Raw genomic sequence first — 23,516 nt, forward strand, 5'->3', positions numbered from 1 at the left:
GAGACTATTACAGTATACGGAAGACATGCAAGAGGGATTTGAACTAAGAAAATGACATTCATTCAAATAAGTAAAACACATACAAAATTTAGTGACTTAGCAGATCCTGTTAGGTCCTGTCCAAATCCCCAGTGATCTCTTTTACTGGTTGGTAAGCCTATTTTTTAACTTTTACCAGTGGCTCCCACCTACAAACTCCTCCAGAGAACTGTTTTTGCATAAATGGATCCTTCTTGCCAATTACATCATCCCGCAATCTACTAATGTGACTGATCAATGATAGTATTTGGAGTAGAAATGGGGAGAGAGCTAGTACAAAAGCCTAGCTCTCTGGCCTCAGCGAACTAATTCCACAGTGCAATTTATACTTCCTTAGCTAAAGGCTAAGCATAGACTTTAGCCAAAACTGATGGTTTGACTTTCCCTTCCATATGGACTAAATTATGTCTCCCTCCCAAATTTGAATGTTGAAGTATTAATTCCCAATGGGACTGTATTTGAAGATAGGACTTTTAGGGAGATAGTTATTAATTCTACTACTCTTGCTACTTCTATTATTACTATTACTATTACTATTATTATATTATTATAAGTATTACTATTAGGGAGATAAGGTGGCATCCTAATCTGATAGAGCTGGTGTCCTTATAAGAAGAATAAGATATCAGAGGTCATTTTCTCTCTGCACATGTGAAAAGACCATGTAAGCACATAGCAAGAAGCCAGGAAGGCCTTATCAGGAACTGAATATGCTGGCAAGTTGATGTTAGACATTTAGCTTACAGAACTTGAGAAATAAATTTATGTTGCTTAAGCCACCCTTTTGTGGCTTTTGTTATGGCAGTCTAAGAAGACTAGTATATCCCCTTTCCTATTTTTTTTTCTCCAAGTTTCTCCTTAAAGTATCACTTACATGAAAATCCCCATCTCAGGCTCTGGATCTAGGAAAACTGAGTTTACAGAGTGACTTATTGGAATATTAGATTGGAGGAAAAAGTATGGGGAGATCTCAAAGTTTCAGTTGTAGTATTAGATGTAGATATTGGAGAGAAACATGAAACTTGATTCTTGTTGAGTCATTAATTGAGGGGTAGTCTTTAATTTGTCAACTCACTTTCTTAGGAATCAATTTCTCCATCTTTAAATTGGATTACTCTGACTCAAATAAGTCAGTGTTTTGTTTTTACTATATTATTAACATCTTAAGTGCATTAAATAGCATCTCACCTATTTTGGTTGAAGATGCCCAGTTTGTTGAAGGTATGTTCTTCACTTACTAATCTCACAGAAAGCAATACAAAGAGGTCAAAGGAAGCCTTCATACATTAAGTAAATGCATATAACTTAATGTCCATTTTTAAAATTTAAATTAGATAACATAGTACATCATTGGTTTTTTATATAGTGTTTGATGACACATTAGTTGCATATAATGCCCAGTGCTCATCACATCACATTCCCTACTTAATGCCCATAACTCAGTTACTCCATCCCCCTACCCACCTGCCTTTCTGGAACCCTCAGTTTGTTTCCCAGAGTCAAGATCTTCTCATGGTTTGTCTCCCTCTCTTATTTCTTCCCATTCAGTATTCCCTCTCTATCCTTATGATCCTCTGCACTACTCTTTATATTCCACATATGAGTGAAATCACATGATAATTGTCTTTCCCCAATTGACTTATTTCACTTAGTGTAATGTCCTCTGGTTCCATCCACACTGATGTAAATGATAGACATTCATCCTTTCTGATGGCTGAGTAATAGTCCATTGTATGTATGAACTATATCTTCTTTGTCCATTTATCTATTAAAGGACATCTCAGTTCTTGCCACAGTTTGGTTATTATCATTAATAATATTGACATTGTTAATATCAACATTGGGATGCAGGTGGTCCTTCTTTTTACTGTATCTTTTCACATCTATACATCTATATCTTTGGGGTAAATAACCAGTAGTGCAATTGCTGGGTCATAGTGTAGCTCTATTTATAATTTCTTAAGGAATCTCCATACTGTTTCCCACAATGGCTGTACCAGCTTTCATTCCCACAACAGTGTAAGAGGGCTTCCCCTTTCTCCACATCCTTTTCAACACTTGTTGTTCCCTGTCTTATTTATTTTGGCCATTCTAACTGGCATAAAGTGATATCTCACTGTGGTTTTGATTTTGTATTTCCCTGATAACAAGTGATGTGGAACATTTTTTCATGTGTCTGTTGGCCTTATGGATGTCTTCTTTGGAGAAATGTCTGTTTCTATCTTCAGCCCATTTCTTGACTGGATGATGATGATGATGATGATATGATGATGATGATTATCAGTGTTGTGTTTGATAAGTTTTTTTATAGATCTTGGATACCAGCCCTTTATCTGTTGTGACATTTTCAAATGTGTTCTCCCAGTCTGTAGGTTGCCTTTTAGTTTTGTTGACTGTTTCCTTTGCCATGCAGAAGTTGTTTATCTTGATGAGGTCTTAATAGTTCACTTTTGCCTTTGTTTCCCTTGCCTTTGGAGATGTGTCTTGCAGGGAGTTGTTGTGGCCAAGGTTGAAGAGGTTACTGCCTATGTTCTCCTATAGGGTTTTGATGTACTCCTGTCTCACATTGAGGTCTTTCATCCATTTTGAGTTTATGTATGGTATAAGAGAATGATCCAGTTTCATTCTTCTGCATGTGGCTGTCCAATTTTCCCAACACCATTTGATGAAGAGACTGTCTTTTTTCCCTTTGGATATTCTTTCCTGTTTTGTCAAAGATTGGTTGACCATAGAGTTGAAGGTCCCATTTCTGGGTTCTCTATCCTGTTCCATTGGTCTACGTGTCTGGTTTTGCGCCAGTATGATGCTGTCTTGATGATCAGAGCTTTGTAACAGAGCTTGAAGTCAGGCATTGCGATGCCCCAAGATTTGGTTTTCTTTTTGAACATTCCTTTTGACTATTTGGGGTCCTTCTGGTTACACACAAATTTTAGGATGTTTGTTCCAGCTCTGTGAAAAATGTCTAATGTTATTTTGATAGGGGTTGCAATTGGATGTAGATTGTTCTGGGCAGCATAGACATTTTAACAATGTTTATTCTTCCAATCCATGAGCATGGAATGTTTTTCCATCTCTTTGTATCTTCCTCAATTCCTTTCATAAGTGTTCTGTAATTTCTAGAGTACAGATCCTTTACCTTTATTTCCCACATATCTTATGGTTTTGGGGGCAATTATAAGTGGGAACAATTCCCAGCATTGTTTCTGCTCTCTTTTTACCAAAATATGCAATTTTCTTCTTAGATAGCTGAGTTTTGATGCCCTGTGGCATCAAAAGGCTTCAGAGTATGAATTAAAAATGGACCCACACTTGATCATTGATATAAAACATCTTTAATATCCTAATTCTCCTATAAGGATTGCTATGGAATCATCCAGAACTTTAGTTAACTCATAACCAAGATTATGATGGTTATATGTACAAGTGAATTAATCATTGTAAGACCCAACAAATAGAGCCAAACTATTTTTAATAAACATTTGTAAAACGCATAAATTGTTTTGTGACACAAATTATGTGACACAAAATTTGGCATGCTCTTTTCTAGGAGGTCAATAGTTGGTAACTGAAATTGTCACAAAAACAGACTTAGAAAAACCTGAATGTCCATACATTTCTGAAGAGGAACTCCACAAGTTTCAGTACCTTCTTATATTTATCTGCTTAGAGCAACTAGTTCTTTAAAGAAAACCTCATTCCCTTGCATACACTTGCATTTTGCATAAGAAGTTTTAGACTCTTTATAAATGAAGTCTTTCTGAAATAAGCCAATGGTCTTTCTCAGGTATACTTATTATGAAAGAAAAGATGAATTTACACAAGCTAGATTTTTTTCAAGTACTTGACAAAGACAATTGTATTTTAATAAGAATTGTGAAAAAGGGAACATTTTGTGAAATCACCAGCCAAGCTTTGAGGGGTAGCGTATGAGGTCCTTTTGACCTTTTCCCTACCAAAATCTTGAAATATCTCTCTATTGTAGAGATCAAGAGAATAAATTAAAGTTATATCTGTGACTATGTTGGCTTAGAAATAAATGATAACTTCAAACAATCGCTTGGTTCAAATAATGTTACTAAGAATAATATGGCTCTGCATGGTCTTCAGGTATTTTGACCTCATTCTTTCAAATTATTTTTAAAGGTGAAGAGGACTATAGAACAACCTATGGCAGAGGACACTTATAATAAGAAAAACAAAGCACTAGAGAGAAAAAAGTAGGGATTCTCTTACTTACAACACTCATTTCATGAAATATGTTTTCTTGTTTATAAAATAAATCTAGAAAACTCCCAGTTATGACAAGGGAAAAATGCAATTATTAAGCATGAAAATGACTAGTGAAAATAAATTACTACACAAAAGCATAGACACTGTTATTATCATTATCTTTATCAACTGCTGAGTTCCTAAGAGTCCACCAAAGTAACCAGTTGGTCAAGCAAAGATGAGTTTGTTACTTACTGCAGTAATAGACAATACCACTGACAATCTTAGTAGTATCTCCAAAAGGTAATTAGTGGGTATTTATAAAGATTAGGCTTGGATTAAGGTGGATCTTTCAATGCAATATTCTCAAATTCATGATATAACAATAGAATTGATAGAGTAATAAGGGTTTTGCAGGTGTCTTGATGAGTAACCATTGATTTGTTAAGAGAATGGTTTCCCTGGTTGCGTGATCCATTGCCCTGAGAAGTCAGGCCAATGGAATAGTTTATTATTTGCATAAATAGACTTTTAGAAAGTTTCTGAAACAAACAATAATGTTATTAGAATATTATCTTTGTGGGAAAGAATTTCCTGAGAAAGTAAAATCAATGTCAATTTCAACAGTCTCATTTTTTGATTCTATTAACTTTGTGTTTGCATGAAGTTTATCATCACAATTACTGAGTTAAGTAAATGTTATTAAGTATGAGATAGGCTGAGGCATTCATCTACTTGATGCTGTACATATCAAATTTTATTTAATTCTAACACTTATGGTGTTATTTTCACCATTTTAAAGCTCCAGAAGGTAAAGCTATGACCCTTGTTCAATGTTACAAATCCTGATTCCTCTAATCAGAAAGCAAACAAATACATTCATATAAGCACACACACACACTCAGAAAACAAACTAAACCATTATTTGATAAGGCACTAAACTTTTAAAAACATGTATTTGCTCTCCCATTAGTTTATTTAGGATGAGGTTGTACACGGGTGTTCACTTCAATCCAGGAATGCTAGAGACACAGACTGGACTACTACTTGCTAGCACCCCAGGAAAATGCTGAAGAAACTGTGAAATAGTTTAAATTTTTTGACTCAGGGGAGCCTAAGCCTTTGATTGAGCATCTAACTTTGGCTCAGGTCAGGGTCTTGGGGTCCTGGGATCTACCCCGGGTGGGGCTCAACACACAGCAGGGAATCTGCTTCTCCCTCTGCCCCCCGACCCCCCGCCAGCCCCTGCCACCCCTGCCCTGAAGCTCTCTCTCTCAAATAAAGAAAAAAAAAAAAAACCTTTGACTCCTAAAAAAAAAATCTTTTGACTCTTACTCAAGTTCTTAGAAAGTGAAGACAGTTACAAAATTGACTTGAAATTCTATTGCTATGACAATAGTGAGAAAATACAGATTAAAAACTGCAAATATGTTAATTAGTGGCTCTCTAGCACATGAACAGCACAATATTCAGTGAGTTAAAGATAGCACGTTGTATAACTATTGAAAAGTACTGCCTGAGTAGGAAATGTGAAAGTCTTCATCAGGCTCTAAAATGGGAACAAAAACTCAGATTTCGATAAGCTCCGTGCACAAATTCTAGTGACTACCTCACTCTCTAATCCAAGTATCTTCTCATAAATAGAATTAGTACTAAGAAGAGGGAAAAACATAAAGATCAAGAATAAATGTGACTCATTTTAAAGAGACTGTTATTTAACAAAGAGCAATATATTTCAAATTCATGAGTTCATATATATTTTATTTATGGTTAATTCATGCAAATGATGAATTAAAATTAATTTAAAAGAAAATATCTCTATGAATTGTTTTGTAATTCATTGGTTGATCTTGATTTGTATTCCATTCAGGAAAAGTTTTTCTATATCCATGAAAAATAAACATTTTGATTACAGAAATCTAGAAGTTTTTACTATACTAATTACTGCTTATAATTAAGCAACTTATTTAAGAACTTACCTGAGTAAGATGATAGTTATGTATCAACTGATTTTGAGAAAATTTGTGAACTATAAAAGGACCATATAAAATATAAAGTGAAAGTAAAACTGAAAATCTGTTGTTGAATTTGAACATCAAGTGGGGTAAGAACAATTTTAGATTTCTATATTTAGAGATACACTGAGAGAAAATCAAAGAGCAATTAGGAATATCACCAAAGTTATAAAAATCTTTTACTTAAGTGTTCATTATATAAAACCAAGAGATGCTCTCTTTGTGCTGCAAAATAATATATTCTTTTTGAGAATACAGAAGATGCAATATCTTAAAGTCATATATTTTCCTAATTTTGATATTTGTGCAAATATTATAAATTATTTTTTATAGTAACAGAAAAGGTGATCACTAAAAAATTATTTATCATATGTCTGTGATAGCAAAGAGCTGTGTATTTTATGGGGTCAGGAAGAGAGAGCTATAGTGAAAATCTACTTTGGATTATCAGAACATCTTTAAGGAAAGCATTTGATAACAAGAGTAATATAAAATGTATCAGGAATACAAATAGCACATTTGGCTTAGAGAAATACTAAAATAAGTTTTGCTCTGCTTTTTCATTTTTTGTGTGTGAATTGTGTTTCTAGCTCTATAAGGGGGGCATTTAATCTTTTAAGTGTAATTCAACTAATTCAAGTTTCATTTATATACATAATAGAGAAAGCAGGGATAAAGCAATGGTTTTCAACTAAGTGACCCTTACTTATAGATATGACATAAGTGGTTATGGATCCACACAGTATGTGAAAACTTAGAGAAGCTTAATATAATTCATGAATTTACATGCAAACAGTGGAACAAAATTCTAAAATTACTAATGGTGTCTGTGACAGACATGAATACATGTATACAGGGGATTTTTCTTCTTTTTGCTTTTTACATGTATTTCAACCTTTGGTATTCTGGTAACTATTTTTAAATTTAAATTTAAATGCTAAATTTTAAATTTAACATTTAAATTTAAATTTAATTTTGTTTATTTAAAAATATAAAAATAAGTAAAAAAAATAAAATATATAAATCCCTGATCATTTAGGGATTCCATTCTATTAGGTTATTCCATTTAAAAATAACATAAAATATTAAATCAACTAATAAATTTATTAAATAAGAGTAAATTTAAAAAATAAGCATGAGTAGGATGAATAAGCCAAAAAAAAGAAAACAAATGATAAAAACATTCTTGGTGAGAAAATTTGGCTAAATATATAAACACAAATAAAAAATATTTAATTTAGTGGCATTATTTTTGGTTTTTGATTTTTTTAATTTTAAAAATCATTAATAATTATACCATTTTATAGCTACACTTGTTGCTTTTCTACATTCTTAAATTTTTGGTATTTTAAAACCATGCACACAATTTCTGTTTCTTCTCTCTACATTCTATTTCATTCACACGATAACATTTCTTAACTTCGACTACCATTCACGAAGAAACAGAATGAATGCATTTGCATTTTTAACACACTTTTGGACAGAAACAGTTTTGCAGAGAGGCCAAAGACCTTGAGGGCTCTCTCTTATTTAGTGTGTTGATTTTGGTCAGACATGGGCTGCTGAGTTTCAGTGCCAGTTAGAACCAGGCATTACTTTAGTATATCTGTGTGAGAGAATTAAACTTGGTAGCAATTGGAGAACATTTTTAAGTTGTTTTTAAATTGTTTTTGTTTTTAAAACCTGTACTGTTTCTGAGGATTTTAAAAGTTTCATGAATAAGGCAAAAGTCAGAATACTCAATAATGACATATTACATACAGACTTCATATTATTAGTCATGCCTGTGTTCTCAAGGAAATTACAAGGTCAATACATTATAGTATCACATTTAGCTTGATAATTTTAAGTATTTTTGTCAGACTATTTATGAACCTAATTAGATAGGTATTGTTTCTAGTTTCACAATATAACTGACAAAGATTTTTATTATGAGAAGCTGAAAATTCAGCTCTATAATTGTTTTTTGTTGTTCTGGTTGTTCGACTTTCATTAAAGACACTTTCTTTCCTTTTTTCCAACCTGAGACCACACCTTTCAGTTGGCTTTTGGAAGTATACATTCTGTGACTTCCAGATATGAAGGACATCCACTTTTTTTCCCTTGAATTTTTTTCAATACTCCAAAGTGCTTAATTATTCAATTATTTAAACAAAGAAATAAAAATATTGAAAATCTCAAGTTTCAGGTTTGAATTTGAATATTTAGTCTATCTCTGATGCCCAAATAAAATTCTTATGTTATTCTTTAGGAACAAGTTTTTATCATGTCTCTGAATTGAATAAACATGATTTCTCCTCCAAACAAATGGTTTTTGCTAATGGAGTAAGGGCAGCCACTTGCTTTTTCTCCTTAACTTGCTGCTATGAGTATTTGTTTATTTCCAGAGTATAGATTTGTGCTATTCTTATCTATGAAAACAATCTCGTTCTCTGATCACTTTCTAACTTTGTAACACTGGTAAATTCACTCAGTTTCTCCTAATCTGTTTTTTCTTCTTTTTTAAATCAGTTAAATGGGTATGATCTTAGGACATGTACACTTTGCAGGGTGGTTATAGGAGATAAGATAATATATGTTAAGCTCTTAGAGGAAGGTTCAAAAAATGTGAGTAGTTTATTAGTACTAACTATAATATTAGATATGTAATAAATTTCTTTTTTTAAGATTTTATTTATTTATTTGGCACACAGAGATCACAAGTAGGCAGAGAAGCAGGCAGAGAGAGAGATGGAGGAAGCAGGCTCCCTGCTGAGCAGAGAGCCCCATGTGAGGTTAGATCCCATGACCCTGAGATCACGACCTGAGGTGAAGGCAGAGGCTTTAACCCACTGAGCCAACCAGGCACCCCTAAATATGTAATAAATAGTTCATTTACTGATATGTGATTTATTCACTGCTTTTGTGTTAGGTAGTGATAAATCCAGTAAAGGTAAGATACAGTCAATCAAAAGAGATAAGAAGCCAAAAACAACAGCATTGCCGACTTAACAAATTTTTCTGGAGCTAACCATGACACAGCTACATGGGAGCAATCAAAGACACAGATCACTTATCACATGTCAACAACAACAACAAATCAGCCTCAACATTTGACCCATCTATGCATTTTGTTTTTGATTTATCAGACATTTAACTGATAGGTTGAATCATTTTGTTGTCTTCTAGATACTTTGTTTTAATGTAGTCATGCTCATAGTCATTTCTAAATTTAAGCTCTTTCATATCTGTAGGATTTTAGTTGGAAAGTTAGAGTGTTGGCTACCATTAGAGGGGAGGTGAGTAGGGGGATGGGTGAGCCTGGTGGTGGATATTAAGGAGGGCAGTATTGCACAGAGCACTGGGTGTTATATGGAAAACTTGTTGAAAACCAAGTTTTCATGCTCAAAAGAAATACTTCTAAAGTCATAATGCCTACTGCCTACTATATGCAGAATAATAAATGATGCATGATCAATATGATAAATATTTGCATAATAATGATCAACTACAAGATTTCATAACAGTGATTGTAAGAAAAAATGAAATTTTAAAAATCTGTCAAACAACACAAATAATACGTTCACATTTTTTAAAAAAACCTTTTATCCTCATAGCTTCTGACCAATTTTCTACTATGTTGATATATTAACAGCTGATACACAGGTCTTTAAAAAATCATTATACAATGAGATTTGAAGCTAAAAGCTATAAATTCTTCAGCAAACTAGTAGCAGCTTCTACATAAGAGCTAGTCATAATACTTTAGGTAATTATTATCAAGCTTCTAATCATAGGTTAAAGATCCCAGATTCATCAATTCACAAAAGAAACTAATAGAGATATGGTGGTGTGCATTCTCTAAAGATAGTTAAGAAATAGACTGAAGCACAAACACTCAACTTCAGTGCAATTAACAATACAGTAACCTCTGGATCAGGAAAGTTTGAAGTCAATAGCTGAGAACCACCTGAATGTACAGAGATTGATTTTACTTGCTCTGGACTATAGGGGAATGATTGATCTAAGCTTTATTTTGTGCTAGCCTTTTCTCTATTGCAAGCCTAATGAGGCATAAGGGGTGAAGTGAAAATGGAAACAATAGAAATAGATTTGTGTCTGTATGGGGCCAACAAGACAGTGATGAAATAAAAAATTAATCCCACCAGCTATTTGGTATCAAAATGTTATACTCTCAAATGTCTAGAAACTTTTTCCAAAATCATTATTACTTTCTTACATTTTAGCAGTTCAATTCTCTTCGATCAAACATGTTGAAAATGAGTATCTTCTATGAACCTGGAACTGGCAGGAGATTTTATTTAATACATTTTACAGAAGAGTCATTAAAATTGAAGATTCTGTTGCCAGAAAATATAAAAATGTACTCCTCGCTGTCTGCTATAAACATTTGTAAGAATCAATTCTGTTGGTAAATACTTGTTTTGATGATTTATTGAAGAGGTTAAAAATAAATGATATTTGGAGAATCATGGAAACTAGTAGGTCTAAGACTCCATTGGGCTCATATAGGTTCTCAAACCATAAGCAGATGATACCTTGAAATTTGAAACTAGACATGTTTACAACTAGAAAAGTACATTTAAATGGTTTTGTGGAGATGGTAGTTAAGATGTAAATACAACATTTCCTGAAAGAAAAAATGCATTAAACGTAATTGCTCACAAATAAAGAAAGATTTGATGTGGCTAATAAAAATTGTTGCATTTGTCTCTGGAGTGTAATTTTATAAACATAAACTACATTATTTGATTCATTCAATAAACATCATGTTTCCTCCTCCAGTTAATTAACTTTCACTCAGCTTACAAAATTCAGCTTATATAAAATTTCATCAAAGCAATTTTTTCAGACCTTTTTATGCCAGGTCCATCCTGCATTTTATATCCTTATTATTTTCTCCCTTTCCTTGACCTACAATAGTAATAAAGATAAATAACTGTGTGACAAATTTAAACACACATACACACACCTACATACAGAATGAGGGGAAAAAAACATTTTCCTTATTTACATCTCTACCTCCAGCAGCAAGAACAGGGCCTTTTACTTAATAAATACTAAATTAACTCTGTATTATCAGTAAGTGAGTAAATCTGCCAGGTATAATTATAGGCACTAAAGTCAGAGTGTCAAATAAGGTATGGGCATGTCCTCAGGAAGAGTAGATGCTGAGAGAGAGTGAGACAAGTATAGGAACAATTATAGTTCAATGAAAGCATGAAGGTGAAGGCATCCATCAGACTTTAGTTTACAGGGAAGTCTGAAGGGACAAGATGAAACTCCGTGAAAAGGAGAGAAAGCAGGCATTCCTGCTGAGCAATCACAGGATCCCTTGCATGGTATGCAGGCATATGAACATTTTAACACTGGGTTCATCTGGAAATGGAAAAGGAGATGGAGCTAAAAGCCAACTGAAGAATTAGACCTGTGAAATGAGAGAAAGGGATGGAGGATCAGGCAGGGAAATTAAAACTGCAATACAAACCTGGCAAAGTCTCTGACAGGCTCACATGGAGCCTGGAGCAAAGATTCCTAGTTAGAGGGTCCTGCAACAGGCAGAGGTGGTCCGGCACTGGTACCACCGTCTTATTCAACCACTGACTGGGGCCCCCCAGAAGAGTCTGACTCCTCTCGAAAGCTGAGGCAGACAGGAGGTGCGGCTGGGCAATCTGCACACACAGCAGTGACGCCTCCCTTGGAAGGACTCCCTATCTAGGCTTAAGCCTGACTGGTGCAGGCAGCAACTGTCTGTTCCATACACATGCAGGGTGTGCATGTTAGCACAGAGCAAGGCATGAGGAGGGGCCAGAGAGAGGGCTTGAAGGGCTTGTGCAGGTCTCAGGATTTTGGATCTTATCCCATCGGCAGTGAGGGTCACTGGAAAGTTTTAAGTAAGGAAGCAATGGGATTTGCAGATTTACAAATTGGTTGGTTCTCTACAGCACTGAAATAAAACCTGAATGCAGGGCCATTGGTGAGTAGGTGCTGGAAAAGCCCCTATGCAAGCATAAACAAAGAACCTGGTGTAGAAATGGGGGGCGGGAGAGAATTAGAGAGGCTCTAAGTAGGCAGGCACTTCTGCCTGTAATGATGGATTAGACTTGAGGAGTAAGTAAGAGCAAGGAGGCTGGGACACCTTCTCGTTTTCTAGGACATAAAATTTCTGTATGCTCTGAGAATAAGCTTTAAAGGAAATAATAAAATGAGGCTCACTGCAAACTTCTACCACACAAAAAGTTAAGTTGTCTAATTATCACAGCCAGATCCTTGATCATCTCCCTGTAATCTAGCTCGTGCTGTGATTACACAGCACCATGTCTCAGACTGGTGCCAATTGTCAAACAAAGAAACACAGACTACTCAATGTGATTTGGAGCATGGGGGTGGGGAGTCCCAGGATCTCAGTCTCAAAGGGAAGCCTTAGACTGGAGGGGAGAGAATGTAAATGCACACAGGTAAATATTTAAAATAATAAAAACACAAGAAAACAAACAAAGACACCCCCACCACACAAACACATAAAATGGATTGCTATATGTCATATTTATTGGCACTGAATTTGAAAGCAAAATGAAATGCCAAAAATTAATATTAGGTTATAATGTTATTTAAACTAAATATTTAATGAAGCGTTTATATACAGAGTACCCATGTGAATTAAATAAGCACATAAGGCCATTTATTCCCTGATTCCAGGATACTTATCCAGCATCATTTAAAAAAAAAAAAAAAGAAGAAGAAGAAGCATATTTACACCTCTGATTTTACTTATATTTTTTGGTGCTGCTTCTTTCCTCTGTCCTCGAATTCTTACTCATTCACAGTGTTGAGCCCAAATTTCATATTTTCTTGGTGTTTGTCTCTCATGTTCTCCCATGGAATGAATCAATTATTCATTTATGTCTGCCTCTTTCATGGACATTTACATGTATAGACATGCATGTGTATATGAATGTACATATAGATATTTAACTAAAAATTCTCAAAAAATTAACTGTTTTAGTTCCTGAGTCTAGCAACACATTTTGAAAAATTACTAAATAATTTCAATTAATTTTATTCATTGGAGATTGTCACTTGATCATATTAAATAGTATAAAAAACTATGAATGAAATAGAATGTAAAGATAGAGGGGGAAAAGAAAATAAGAATAGAGAAAGATTTTACTGTTCTTATTACAGAGTTTGGAAATCCTTTCCTCTGACTTAACATGTCTTAAACCTATTGAATCCCTTAAGATTAAATAAAAATAAAGCTTTCTTTGGGACGCCTGGGTGGCTCAGTTGGTTAAGAGTCTGTCTTCGGCTCAGATCATGAGCCCAGGGTCCTGGAATTGAGTCCCACATCGGGCTCCTTGCTCAGTGGAGCACCTGCTTCTCTGTCTGCCTGCCGTTGCCCCTGCTTGAGCTCTGTCTCCAACAAATAAATAAAATCTTAAAAAAAAAAAAAAAAAGCTTTCTTCAACATTTTTTCTAGCTTCCTACACAGATTGAAATAATTTCTTAAACTGCCATATAATTTCAAGTTTTTTCTACCTCAATAATGCTGTCTCCATTGTTATTTATATTTCTCTGAGTGTACATGTAAATCTTACAATAAATAGTCCCTTTTCTTGGTAGATTGGATCATAAAACCTTTGAAAGCAGGTTTCTTAGAGAATCCATTTGTTTGTTCCCAATAGTGCCTAGTACAATGTGCTGTGATACTTGTCTTAAGTATTTGATGCATGCATTAATGAAATCTATTTTCTCTATTGGAGTATTTCCCAACATAAGATGATATCTAAACTAGGGTCTTCCAATCCCAGCAGTATTGACATTTTGGGCTTTCCTAAAGATCTCTCTGATCATTTGGAATTTGTGGGCTGACCTGTATCATTGTACAAAGTAACACCTCTGCCTCTATCCACTAGATGACAGTAATTCCCAAATTCCTCTATACTTGTGACAATAACCAATGTCTCCAGACATTGTCATCTGTTCTCTGTAGAGGAGTAGGCAAAATTGCTGAGAGCATCTGATTAAAAAGAAGAAATTACAATTATATAATACTTTCAATTTAGACAGGCAATAATCACTCATTGACCCTAGTATCGTGCAGGGGACATGTAAATAATGGGCTGGGGGGATGATACCTATTGCCAATAGGTATTTATCTGAAAAATGAGAAAACATGAAGGACACAGAAACTCAATTTGAGAACACTGCTGCTATACATTTTTAAACAGCAAAAATTTTTGATAGTGATATAAACTGACATAACAAATATTTCCAGGGTCAAATGAAGAGCTGTGTGACTAGGGCGCCTGGGTGGCTCAGTGGGTTAAGCCGCTGCCTTCGGCTCAGGTCATGATCTCAGGGTCCTGGGATCGAGGCCCGCATCGGGCTCTCTGCTCAGCAGGGAGCCTGCTTCCCTCTCTCTCTCTCTGCCTGCCTCTCCATCTACTTGTGATTTCTCTCTGTCAAATAAATAAATAAAATCTTTAAAAAAAAAAAAAAAGAGCTGTGTGACTAGATTTATTTGTATGTTAAAGAAAGCAAAATCTACCTCTGACCTGTGTAAACCATCAACCCATATGGAAGAATATAAGTGTAAGCACTCAGCACTAAAGGATAATATTTTGAATATATTCATATATATATATATGTATGTGTGTGTGTGTGCATATAATTTTGAGAGTTAGCATCTTGCTTCATCCCTTGCTGTATAAATTGGATGGCTTCTGCCATTAGTAATCGGAATGATTTATTTTATTTATCAAATACTCACTAAGCACCTTTTTTTTTTTTTCAGAAGTACTGTTAGAAGCATACAGTTAGATAAATATGACCATGGTTCTCAAGGAGCTTATATTTAGTGGAAATAAGCTGTCCTATAAAATAGTAGCAATATAATATACTTAGTTCCACGAGACAGTGAAAACACTGTAGAGGTGTAGAAAAGACACTTTTCACTCAGTCATAAAGATGGTGTAGGAGATACCTGATAGTTTTTAAGCAAAAGAGTGATATAGTTATGAATGTGTTGTCGATAAAGCTTCAGCACTGGAGGCAAGGAAACCACTCCAAAGCCTTTTAAAATAATCTAGATAAGTTATGTTAAGGCCTGAAATAGGCCAGTGGTAGAAGGCTGGGGAAAAAGACAAGACAAACTTGAGAAATACTTAGAAAAAAATATTAGACTTTTCATTAATGACATGATGTAAAGGATTTAGATTGTCTCCTCAGATTTTAGCAATAGCAGACTAAGTCGTTAGGTGTACCACTAATTAATAAGAGAAAAAGATTTGGGGGAAAAGATTATGGATCCCTTGAATCTCCATTGGCAACAGTGCACATGACTGATGCATTTTACCTGGTCTAGATTTAGGACACTTAGAAGCAGAAAAGACAAATATCAAGAGTGTTTCAAGGTTAGGGTGGTCTTCTGTTTTCTTCCTCCAGATGGGTATAGTAGAATGGATGGAGATTGGAGAGATTTCAGAGTGATGGTGAAAAGGTGTGATAGGTGATGAATCGAGGGTCTTAGGCTATATAGAAAAATGAAATAATAAAGCTCCTCTTAGATCCTGAGAAGATTTTGGGATCTACTGATCAATACAATGGAAGTTTATAGAATTTTATAGTGTGTACATACACTATATGTTGTAGTATAAAAGGTTTAGATGGGAAAGCAATTCTTTTTCCAGCAAGTGAGGGATAAAATTCAAGATTTATGATTTATAGTAGTATTAGGTGGCAACAAATATTAGGTGGCTAACATTATTGGTGTGAGCAAGAAATGGAGTCAAAGTAGTCAGGAAACAGAAGATATTGTTTGAATATTAATTAAAAAAAAACACATGTTAGCTTTGCACTAAGCTAGTGTTGTGGCAGGACTTAGAGTTTAAAAAAATTAGTATCAGTGTTTTCAATGACTGACCAGATCTTCAGTATAAAAAGGAGTGGAAAAACAATATGGAGAGGACTTCCAAAGAAAATGATGGTTGTGTTTATTCCCTCAGTAAAAGAAGAGAAATAATTTAGAACTTGCACTCAGCATTGAAGAAGTACTCAAGGAACCTCTTTGAGGGAAAAATATCTTCCATTTGAGAGAATGGCAAACCTCTCAAGGGCTGAAAAAAAAAAAATCACAGGAAGAATCAAAACTGAAGCAATAATTGCTCACTGATATGTACCAACATTGACTGCACTATTTCACATTCACTTAAATGCTGTTGGGGAGCTACTATATAAAGAACCTGTCAGAATGTTTTTTAAAATAAAACCAAGACTAGGAAAGCACAATAAAATTCAATTTGTCCTGATCAAAAAACAAAGGAGATTTAATGAGAAAATTTGTCATAAATAATAGAGAAGAGTGTCCAAGTTTCATGGTGCAATTTTCTTATAAAATATTTAAGTCTTCTTTTTTTCCCTTAAGGTTTATATAAAGATCATGAAAACTCCATTTGAGTATGCTTCTCTGTTTCACTGTACTGGGTTGCTTCTCTAGTAATAAACTTATTTTAAGATCCTTGGGATCAATAAATAGTTGAAATGTTAGGAATATTTCAAGGCAAGGTAGATAATCAAAATGAAGACATTGACTAGAGGAAGGATTAAAGCAATTAACTGAATGTGCGTGGGACAAGCAAGTGAGAACAGATTAAAATAGACTTTATAGCTAAGAGAGTGTACTCATATCTACAGTCTTTAAATAACACAAATTATTGGCAGGGTGATAAAGGTAACTGAGTTAATACAGCTATGAAAATATAATGTAGTTTGACAGAAGACCACATTTTACACTAGTCTTGTGGACAGTGTAAGATATTGGCATATTTTTTCAAAACTCAAGAATGGTATTCAAGGGGTGCCTGAGTGCCTCAGTGGGTTAAAGCCTCTGCCTTCAGCTCAGGTCATGATCCCAGGGTCCTGGGATTGAGCCCCACATCTGGCTCTCTGCTAAGCAGGAAGCCTGCTTCCCCCTCTCTCATTGCCTGCCTCTGCCTATTTGTGATCTTTGTCTGTCAAATAAATAAATAAAATCTAAAAAAAAAAAGAATGGTATTCAAAACCCAGTTGCTCTAAATAGTCATAGCTTTACAATTTTATTTATTCATTTGTTTATTTAATCCTTCCGAAGAGCCCATGAAATAGAACCAGTAGCATTCCCATTACATAGCTTGAAAAAGAGAGTTTTCATGATTTTTCCAAGGTACACAATTAGATTAATTAAATGCAGGTTTTATTATTTCAGTTGAAGCCCAAACTAATGAACACCTTACTTATGTTATGCTTAAACCTCAGCAGTTCTTTGCAGTTACCATTTTGCCAATTTACATTTTTATTCTTTTTATAATCATATTAACACTAGGAAAGCTCACCACTACATCAAGAAGAGAAGATGGTAGAATGTAAGAAAATGAAACAATAGATTTACCTATAAAACAATAGATTTACCTATAAAACATCTCTTCACAGACTCATTTTTAGATGTTTCTCCCACAAAAAGGGGGATACAATTTTATTGGAGAATTCAGATCAGGCCTTCAGAATCTCTAACTGCTCAGTCATGAGGCCTTACATTCATTTTTATAAGGGAAGGATACAGAGACAATAAAGAAGATGGATAACTAATATATATATGTGAGCCAGTGATAAGTGTATGAGAGGAAAATAAAGGAGAATAAGTAGGGTTGAAAGGTGGTGTTGCAATTTTTAAAAAGGGCACATCTTAATGAGAATGTGGCATTTACCCGAAGACCTAAAGGAGTTGGGGTAATGAGTCATACCACCGACGAGTAGAAAAGATTATAGGCAGAGAAATCAGCAAACACTAAGGTCCTAAAGCAAGGGTGCTTCTTATATCCTGAGGAGAGGAGGACAGGATCGAGGCAAGAGTAACAGAAAACAAGACAGAGAGCTGTGTGTGAGAGGGAACAAGCCACCTCTCCTAGGGCCTCTCACAGCCCATTTTCATGAATTTGTCTTTTTACTCAGAGATAGGAAATTGTGATGGCTTTGGGCTGGAGTAGCACAATCTAACATATTTTAGCAGGCTTCTTTTGTTTAAAATAGACTCTAGGGAGCAAGGGCATAAGAAAAGAGCTAAAAACTATAGCAAGAACCCAAGCAAGTCGTGCAGATGTTTCGGATTAGAGTCAGTCAAGACAAAGAACAGCTGGACTCTGCATAAACTGTGAAGGTCGAGTTATCAGGGCTGGATAAGGGATTGCACATAGGTTCTAAGAGAAAGGAGTAAAAACTGACTATATTTTTTGGCTTGAAGAATTAGGATGAAGCTACCATTCAATGAGATGATTAAAGATAAAGGACTATCATTTAGGCTCCAAGTGCTTGCCAATAGTAATACTTTAGAATCACCTACCTTTTTGTGTTTTGGTTTTTGGTCTTTTTATTGTTGGTTTGGTGCCAAGTTATATCAAATCATCTCATACATTATGTCCATTAATAATGAATATCCCTATTCTTTTCATGTTTCTTCAGTATGATCGTATAATAAATGAATAATGGTATTTTAACTCATGTTTGCTTTAGCAGTTTGAAAAGGCTATGATAATTTTAGTCTCATCAGCAAATCAGCCTCTCTCAATCATAATTGTCATTCTCTTTATTTTATCCATAATTTAGCAATTTTAGGAGACTAGTGAAATGTTAACTTGCTAATTTTAAGTTTCCTGAACTTCCCATGTAAGAAGATGCATAGAAGGATACAGATAGCTCAGCAATATCTTACAATGTACTCACCTTTTTTTTTCCCCTTTTGTCTTCATTAAAGAATGATGAGCTTTGGCAATAATATTCTAAATGACTCTAGTTATGAACAAGAAGGAGACAAATGCCATAGATAAAAGACTGAAGACAGTGAAGTTAAGTTATCCCTATCCATTATTGAAGAGCTGAATCTTTAGGTAGAGTCACATAATCTAGCTGACCCTCAGCTTTCATTATTATTACCATGCATTTGTTGAGCATTTTTTTTAAAGATTTTATTTATTTATTTGTCATAGAGAGAGAAGCGAGAACGAGCACAGGCAGACAGAGTGGCAGGCAGAGGCAGAGGGAGAAGCAGGCTCCCTGCCAAGCAAGGAGCCCGATGTGGAACTCCATCCCAGGACGCTGGGATCATGACCTGAGCCGAAGGCAGCTGCTTAACCAACTGAGCCACCCAGGCGTCCCTTGTTGAGCATTTTTAATTACTAAGACAATAAAAGCAAAATATCTCATGACACCTGAAAAATACAAAGGGCTAAACTAATGTTAGCTTATAATTCTCACAGCTTCAAAAAGCACAGACCCAACAAATGTAAAAAGATTTAGATCCCTGAAAAAAGAAAAAAATAAAAAAGATAGGTGGTTTATAACCTCAGGTATGAACCAGTTATACTCTATTCCTATTCTTTATACTTCTTTATGTTTCATGAAAGCTATTCACTCCCCAATATAAATCATTTCAAAAATGCTGTTTCTACATGTTTTGAGACATAACTCTTGCATTTACTTTTAGCACAACTATTTGGCCATGAGAAATCATAAAAATGAGGTAAATGGCAAAGAATGTTCACTACCAGTTACTCTCATCATGTTAAACAATCACAGGCACTTTATTTTCATAGTCTTTTTTTTAGATTTATTTACTTTAAAGAGGAAGTGAGTGTTCAACATGAATAGAGGTGGGGGGGCAGGAGTTGAAGGGGAGACTCTGAAGCAGGCTCTTTGATGAGCACAAAGCCCCACATGGGGCTTGATCTCACCATCCAGAGGTCATGATCTAAGCCGAATCCAAAGTCTGACCCTCAACTGACTGCACCACTCAGGTGTCCCTATAGTTTATCTTTTTTTTTTTAACCTGAAAATTATTCCATGTTATTAAAAAATTAACTATGTGAAGAGGGCAGGCATACTGAAGAAACTAAAAGTGTGTGTACATATGTATTTGTGCAGCACTGTACTTATACTTTTAATGGTTGGGGAACAAAATAGTATTGTAGAAGGTATAGTAAATATAAATCACTCAGCTGTAATAATGAAATGTACTTTTGCAATTTTACTATATCAGAACAGAAATTACCATTACAGAAAGCAGAAAACAAATGTGATTTTCTATTTCTATGACAGATTTTATATTGTAGGATTCAGGCAAACACAGGAATACATTTCTTAAATCTATGTAATGTTAAGTTATAAGTAGGTATTAGAGGACAGACTGAGAAATATCATGAAAATTTTAAGTCGTTTTTCAGATTCATTTATGCATTATTTTCTACAAAATGTTAACAACTAAGGTATTTACTTCTCAATAGCAATGCTGCTGAAAAGTTTGATAAAGTAGCTTTGACAAAATCAGGCCAAAAGAGCCATATAAGATCACTGCAATATTTCCTATTTGTTTCTTCTAGTCACAAGAGTTTTTAATAATGATACTAATTTTTAAGTGCTTCCAAAAGTTAATTTCCAAAATGTACACACCTTGAATTAAATTTAAGTCAATATTATATTTATAACTTACAAATATATAACTCAAATTCTACCCTTATGTCAGCTTGAAAAATTTGACCAAAATTTATCCCATCACTGGAATCTACATAATCATTATCAGAAAAGTTGCTAATAGATATGAATAAAAGTATGTTAAAAAGAGCACCTGCTGTCATTTCATCCTAAGGGTATTTTTTTTTTCATTGCAAAAGCTATTTAAAAGATACCCAGACATCTTTTCTTCAAAACTATATTCCTCAAAACCAGAGTCCATTCACTATCTGGTACTAAACTCACATTTTAGATTGAGCAACTATTCATTACTAAAGGCAGAATATATGTTGGTGAAGTAATGCATTTTTTAGTATTTTCAATTTACATATTTAAACAACTTAGCTGATTTTTTCCACTTTAACTCAGCATCTCATTATAAATAAATTATTTTGAATAGAAGGTGAGATACACAGAACATGAAAACCCTGCACAGTAATAAGAATAAATACAGAAAGATGCTTAAGAGAGAAACAAACAAACATGAAAGGCATTTTTTTCTACTTTATAATCTTGTCTAGGTCTAGCTGCACCTCCCCTTGCCGCTAACACCAAAAGGAATTGCAATCACGTAATTCCTTTACTAATGTTTTTTTTTTCCTTAGGCAAGGTACCCAATGTCTGAGATGAAAGCATGTTCATAAGAGCAGAAATGAGGGACTGAGGGAGTGACACAGAGAAGGGAGGGACGTTTATACATGGTTGGATTATTGACTTAGTCACTATTGTGTGTGTGACAGGTATTCTCACCTGTTGAGGAGTCAAGCTATATGTTGGCTAACTGAACACAATTTAAAAAAAGAAGGAAGGAAGGTAAGTAGGTAGGTATCTTAGAACCAAGCCTTTCAAGGATGATAAAAAGAAACATTTGTCACTCTCTCCTCTCACAGAATAAAATATTGCTCATGGAACATTAGTACTTCCAAGTTGTATATGTGTGAGAGAAATGAAGCTCCTATATATTCTCACATCAAGGTATCAGAGAAGAACTAGGCTAAGAAGCAAGAGGTGCAGAATATGCACTTAACATGAGAAACTCATGTTCTATTCACTCAAAATTAGTTGCCACAGCTATACTAGCATATGAGATGAAGCTAAGAGGATTTTAAGTGAATTAAAGAATTTTTTAGACAATCCACTCTGTGTCCCACTCAGATATGTGTATGTGTGTGTATACATACATACATATATATAAATTCTCAATTAATACCAATGCATCCTATAATCCCTTTCAGCCAGATTTATATTTTATGAGACTTCATAAAAGGTAATTATTATGACTAATTATAGTCCCTGATCCTGCAAGTCACCTTGATGCCTTAACTGGTATTATCCCTCTCATCTTTCTCTACTGTGCATTCTAGACTTCCTGATTTTTCATTTATTATATCAGCTGGTCCAGAATTTTTGTTTTGTCTATTGATGCAACTCAGAACATCATCCTTCAGGGAATCCCTCAACTGCCCTGCCTTTTTGAGGCCATCGTTGCTGCAAGTGAAGGCCTGGAGAAATTAGGATGAATGGAGCCTACCTTACATCCACTTTTTGGTTCCCAGATGAGAGTTTTGGTGTTTGTTTGTTTGTTTGTTTGTTTAAGATGTAGCATGCTGTATAATTCATTGGTTCAACATTGACAACACATCCCAGAAGATAGAACACCAACCCTCAGTGGTAGCCACTGACCTAGCATTTTAGCTGAGATTTTATGATGTCATAGTTCTATCGTAGAAATGTTTCTGAGTAAAGAGATACATGGGAGAACTAGTGGAGCCCCTAGTCATGTGTGTATTATGGAATCTCCTTTATTAAAAATTGAAACCCCTTTTTCAATGTTATATTATGCAGGTGCCATGGTAATAAATCAGGATTTTGTAAACTCTCTCATGATGATGCTATCTGGCAGCGCTTACAATCAGTAAAAGGCCCCTGTTGTCAGATGACTAGTAACACAGTCCCCAACTACTAGCCTGTGAGTATGCTTTCTAGGGCTACTTCCCATATTAATCCTCTCACCCAAAGCAAAGTCTAAGACAAAGACCTATAGTAAGGTAGTTAGTAAGGTAGTTTTCTTGGGGGAGGGGGTGGTCATTTCTTTGTTTTTGTAATGCTAGGGAGTTGGTGAAAAGGAGTGAAAGTCAATATAAAAAAGGTTATGATGCGGGGCGCCTGGGTGGCGCAGTGGGTTAAGCTGCTGCCTTCGGCTCAGGTCATGATCTCAGGGTCCTGGGATCGAGTCCCACATTGGGCTCTCTGCTCAGCAGGGAGCCTGCTTCCCTCTCTCTTTCTCTGCCTGCCTCTCCATCTACTTGTGATTTCTCTCTGTCAAATAAATAAATAAAATCTTAAAAAAAAAAAAAACGTTTATGATGCTGGCTACATTTATAGGGAACTTAGTACTCAATGCTACCAAAACCTTCTGAGAAGCTTATGAAAGTATCTCAAAAGTATCCACTCAGGATATATAAAGGAAGCACATATCTATTGACTCCTATCCTCCTTGGATAAAGTGTTGCCTGTGGAGTATTAACTCTCTCACTCTTCCAAGTAACTCCTTCAAGAGGATCAAGCAATTCCTGCAGGCTTCTCTGATGGCCTCCTATACTGTCCTCAGAGAAGCCCTGGGGTAGGAAGTGCCAGGTGTAGGGGATGCCAAAGCAAGGTGTGTGGAGGTCAAGAAAAACAAGGCTGTACCCACCTTGAGTCTAGCCCTGACAT

At 35.0% G+C, this 23,516-nt stretch overlaps 2 long non-coding RNA genes across 2 annotated transcripts in view; both read left to right on the top strand.

Moving 5' to 3' along the window:
* LOC116591328 overlaps window positions 1-23,516 on the top strand; it is a 139,828-nt gene that overhangs the window by 72,816 nt on the left and 43,496 nt on the right. The window lies entirely within an intron of this gene.
* Window positions 11,236-12,982, top strand: LOC116591333. Its single transcript, XR_004285963.1, has 2 exons — window positions 11,236-11,392; window positions 11,446-12,982. It is a non-coding gene; the product is annotated as an uncharacterized LOC116591333 (long non-coding RNA).

The sequence above is a fragment of the Mustela erminea genome, chromosome 5 (assembly GCF_009829155.1).
Source record: "Mustela erminea isolate mMusErm1 chromosome 5, mMusErm1.Pri, whole genome shotgun sequence".
Taxonomy (NCBI): Eukaryota; Metazoa; Chordata; class Mammalia; order Carnivora; family Mustelidae; genus Mustela; species Mustela erminea.